Genomic DNA, 4,908 nt, shown 5'->3' with positions numbered 1-4,908 from the left:
GGGGAGAAGGAATAATGTATTTAGAAGATGAATTTTACAAAACAACATACATTTGAGCAGTAATGTTTGCACTGCTCTGAATGGCGCTAGAGGGGGAGTGGCAGTTCACACACAAAGCTGACAGGTAGGGAGGGGAGGGGGGAGGATGACACATGAGAGTAGAGAGGAGAGCTGCAGATGACGGAGGCACATAAACCGACCAAGGTGTCGAGGCCCCAATTTTGTGCACTCAGTTTAGAGATCTAACAAGATTAGAGATTTTTTTGATAAATTCTGGTGTCTCGCAGACTTTGGATAGCAATAACAGGTGTGGAAAAATTGGGCTTTAGGTGTTGCTGGTGTCTTCACGCCATAATGCTATAGAGGTACTCTTGATGAAAGCAAGAATTGGCCTTGTTGTCAAAAATTGAAATGATATGCGCCTGTCAAACGGGTGTGGAAAAATTGATCCTTGGGTGTTAATTGTGCCCATGAAACCTACACCAAAAAAATTTCTTCCAGATGAAAACAACACCCACAAAGCTAGGCAGCCTAGACAGTCTTTTAGAGATTCCAGATCCAGAAAGCACTTAATCAGCAACATTGGCACCAGTGACTTGATAGGTGCTGCTTATTCAAGACTGATTAATTTTGATAAATGTCAGCTAGTCCACAGAGTCTGTGGACAGATGCGCTTTCTTATCTGTCACAAAACCTCCGTCAGCACTGAATGCCCATTTGGAAAGCACGCTGGATGCTGGGCAGCCCAGCAGCTCAACTGCATACTGGTCAAGTTCTGGCCAGTGGTCTATTCTCATGACCCTGCAACCCCAATGGATCATACACTGAAAAGCTCTCCATGTCTGTTTTCACCCTTAGATAATCTCTCACTATATGATGCAGATGCTGCCGATGGGATGGGGAAGCTGACAGCCCTGGGCGCCGAGGACTAAAAAAAATTTGAAAGGCATCACTGAGGTGGCCCCCTTCTCCAGTGCTCCTCTGTTGACCAACAGAAGCTTTGAGACTAAGTTTTCCACCAGACTGTAACCTACCAGAGTTGGGAAAGACATTACATAAACTCCTCTTTAAGGTGTCCTCAAGAGATTCCCCTTGTAACGGTGATCCTTCTCCTTGATGCCACGTATTCTCGGGTCCTTTCACAGGCTTTGAAGAATGAGGGAGCCCATGCACCGCAAGTTTGTGGAGGCATGAGAAGTAGACTCCTTGGGGTCACTGAGGATTACAGTATCTGGAACTGCCTCCTCCTAGCAACATACTACTCCCAAGGGTTCTGGGGATGGAAAACCATCTGTTAAGGTTTCGCGTATGTCTTGTTCTGATTCAATGCCTCCAAAACTGCCAAAATCCTCCTCCTCCCTCTCCTCTTGTGTGTTCTGCAGTGTGGCGGTGTCTGCATAAAGCGAGCATTGGGATGAAAGGAAGTCCTCCTCTTCCTCCTGCTGCTCTGCTTTGAGTGCCCTGTCCATAATGCCATGCAGGCTCTGCTCCAGCAGAAACACACAGGGATTGTATCACCGATGCATGTATTGTCAAAGCTCACCATCCTTGTGGCCTCCTCAAATGGTGACAGTACAGTGCATGCATCCTTTATCAACAGCCATTAGCGTGGTGGAAAAAAGCTGAGCCGGCCTGAGCCTGTCGTTGTGCCATACTCACACAGGTACTTGTTGATGACCCCCTGCTGCATGAGCAGCCACTGCAGCACTGCCAGAGTTCCACCTGATGGGCATGTCACAAATCAGGCAGTTTACGGGAGGTGGAATTCAGCCAACCGAGCACTGGCTGTGTATGACCGCCTGAAATGGCTACAGACTCTTCTGGCCTGCTTTAGCTGATCTTCCAACCCTGGAATTGAGGACACGTGCCAGGCATGGCATGTGTCAACTTTCCCTGTCTAAGAGCGGACAGGGGATTTGTGTTGTTATCGTAAACCTCCATTCCTGGCCCCAGCTGGCATGGAGTGAACCCCCTTTGGGCTTGCCCATGCAAAGCTGCAAGAATCTCTACTCTGACGTGGCTCCTGTCCTAGACAGACCAGCTGAAGCACTGCATAGCACCTTTTAGCCTGACTCATTGAAAAGCCCCTTGAAAGCATAGTGGGTACTTGTGGGTCAGAAGATAATTCAGCGGGGGAGGGCATGGAGGAGGAGGAGGAGGAGGGGGTAGAGTTGACAAATTTCGCATCATCACCACTAGCTGTATGTAGACATGGCGGCACAACAAGCTACAGCACTGATCCCTGTCCTCCATCCTTCCGAGTTGCAAGCAGAATTACCCAATGTGCTGTGAACGAAATATATCGTCCCTGACCATGCTTGCTGGGCCATATGTCAGCAGTAATGTGGACCTTGTGGCTGACAGCCTTGCCCAACAATGCCACAACATTGCTTTCCACATGATGGTACAGAGATGGAATGGCCTTACGTGAAAAGAAATAGCAACTGGGAAACTGCCATTTTGGCACAGCACATTCTGCAAGATCACGGAAGGGGGCAGAATCCACCAGATGGAAAGACAGGCATTGTAGAGCCAGCAGCTTTGACAAGATTGAATTTTGGGAAACTGCCATTGTGGCACAGCACATTCTGAAAGATCACGAAAGGGGCAGAAACCACCAGATGAAAAGACAGGAGTTGTAGAGCCAGCAGCTTTGACAAGATTGAATTTAGATGCTGGGCATGTGGGTGGCAGATGCTGGGCATGTGGGTGGCAGTGACTGTATTTTTTGCAGCAGCAGCAGCAGATGGGGTAGAGAAATTTACCAGCTGTAGTCTACAGCCTGTGGTGTGCTACTAGCAGACATGCTGCAAGGACCTGGTCCCTGTCAGTGGAGGCTGCTGAGATGTCATGAAGTGTAGTGGGGGTAGACCGGAAAAGTAAAGAGTGAGAAGGAGCAGAATTGCTCCTTTTGTGTGGCTTTTAGGTGCTCTTGCCAGTAGGCAGAGTGGTGGGAGGTGAATGCCTTGTCAAGCATGTGGTACCCAAATGTCTGGTGTTTTTGCCATGCTTGATGTGCCTGAGGCAAAGTCTGGCCCAAACAGCTGAGCTGTGGGAAGTGGGCCAGGAGATAACAGCTCCACAATCTGGTGGAATAGGGTGGCTGCTCTCTACTCTTCCATGATAGCTGCCTGTTTGGGGTTGTGCCAGTGACCTCATCATCATTCCCTCCATCCTTCTGACGCTGACCCTGAGTTCAAATACCTCAGCTGATTCCTCCATGCCTTATGCTGGGGCTATGTCCAGAGTAGCTGTGAACAAGGGGGCAGGATAAGCCATTCTGGCAGCTGCAGTGGACTGCACACTAGTCTCTGCTTGGGTGACGAAGGATGAGGAGGATGAGGATGGTTTAGTAAGCTAGTCCACCACCTACTCCGCATGCTGTGGCTGAATAGCACGGGCAACATCAGTAGAGGAAATGATGTCCTGCCTGAGGACGGACCATTTCCACCTGTGGCTGTGGACAAATACGCTGCTGGCTCACTCACAGTGCCATGGGAATGTCTCCCTCTCCTTGTTGGCCTCCCAGACATGATGGGGGGGCGCTTATTAAAAAAATTTAATAAAGGTGTGGAAATGTGTACGTGGAGTGGTGTTTGGTGCACTTAACTACTCGCTACACTGACACACTATACTGCAGTAAAACTGCACTGACACACTGCAATATACTGTGGTAAACATGCCCCAACGTACTGAACTATACTGCATTAAACGCGCAGTAACGCACAGAAATATATTGCATTAAACATGCAGTAACAAACTGAAATATACTGCATTAAATGTGCAGTAATGCGCAGAAATATTCTGCATTAATTGTGCAGTAACGCGCAGAAATATACTGCATTGAACATGCAGTAATGCACTGAAATATACTGTGTTAAACGTGCACAAATGCACTGAAATATACGGCGTTAAATGTGCAGTAACGTACAGAAATATACTGCGTTAAACTGCGGTAACGCACTGAAATATACTGCTTTAAATGGCACGTAAGTCACTGAAATATACTGTATTAAACGTGCAGTAACACACAGAAATATACTGCGCTGAAAGTGCAGTAACGCACTGAAATATACTGCATTAAAGGGCACGTAATGCACTGAAATATACTGCGTTAAACATGCATGAATGCCCAGAAACATACTGCGTTAAACGTGCAGTAACACCCAGAAATATACTGCGTTAAAGGTGCAGTAATGCACAGAAATATACTGCATTAAATGTGCAGTAACGCACTGAAATATACTGCCTTAAACGTGCAGTAACGCACTGAAATGTTCTGCCTTAAATGTGCACTAATGCACTGAAATGTACTGCGTTAAACAGCACCTAACGCACTGAAATATACTGCGGTAAACGTGCAGTAACGCACAGAAATGTACTGCATTAAATGTGCAGTAATGCACAGAAATATACTGCATTGAACGTGCAGTAATGCACAGAAATATACTGCATTAAACGTGCAGGAACGCACTGAAATGTACTGCCTTAAATGTACAGTAATGCACTGAAATATACTGCCTTGAATGTGCACTAATGCCTTGAAATATACTACGTTAAACAGCACCTAACGCACAGAAATATACTGCGGTAAACGTGCAGTAACGCACAGAAATATACTGCATTGAACGTGCAGTAATGCACTGAAATATACTGCGTTAAATGTGCACAAATGCACTGAAATATACTGTGTTAAACACGCAGCAACGTACAGAAATATACTGCGTTAAACGTGCAGTAATGCACCAAAACATATTGCATTAAACGGTACAAAATGCACTGAAATATACTGTGTTAAACGTGCAGTAATGCACAAAAATGTACCTGGTTACACATGCAGTAACGCACTAAAATAAATTGCGTTAAACATGCACTAACGCAAACGCACTAAAATATAGTGTGATAAAC

Source organism: Aquarana catesbeiana, linkage group LG09 (genome assembly GCF_042186555.1).
Source record: "Aquarana catesbeiana isolate 2022-GZ linkage group LG09, ASM4218655v1, whole genome shotgun sequence".
Classification (NCBI taxonomy): domain Eukaryota; kingdom Metazoa; phylum Chordata; class Amphibia; order Anura; family Ranidae; genus Aquarana; species Aquarana catesbeiana.
Note: the sequence above shows the minus strand (reverse complement) of the source record.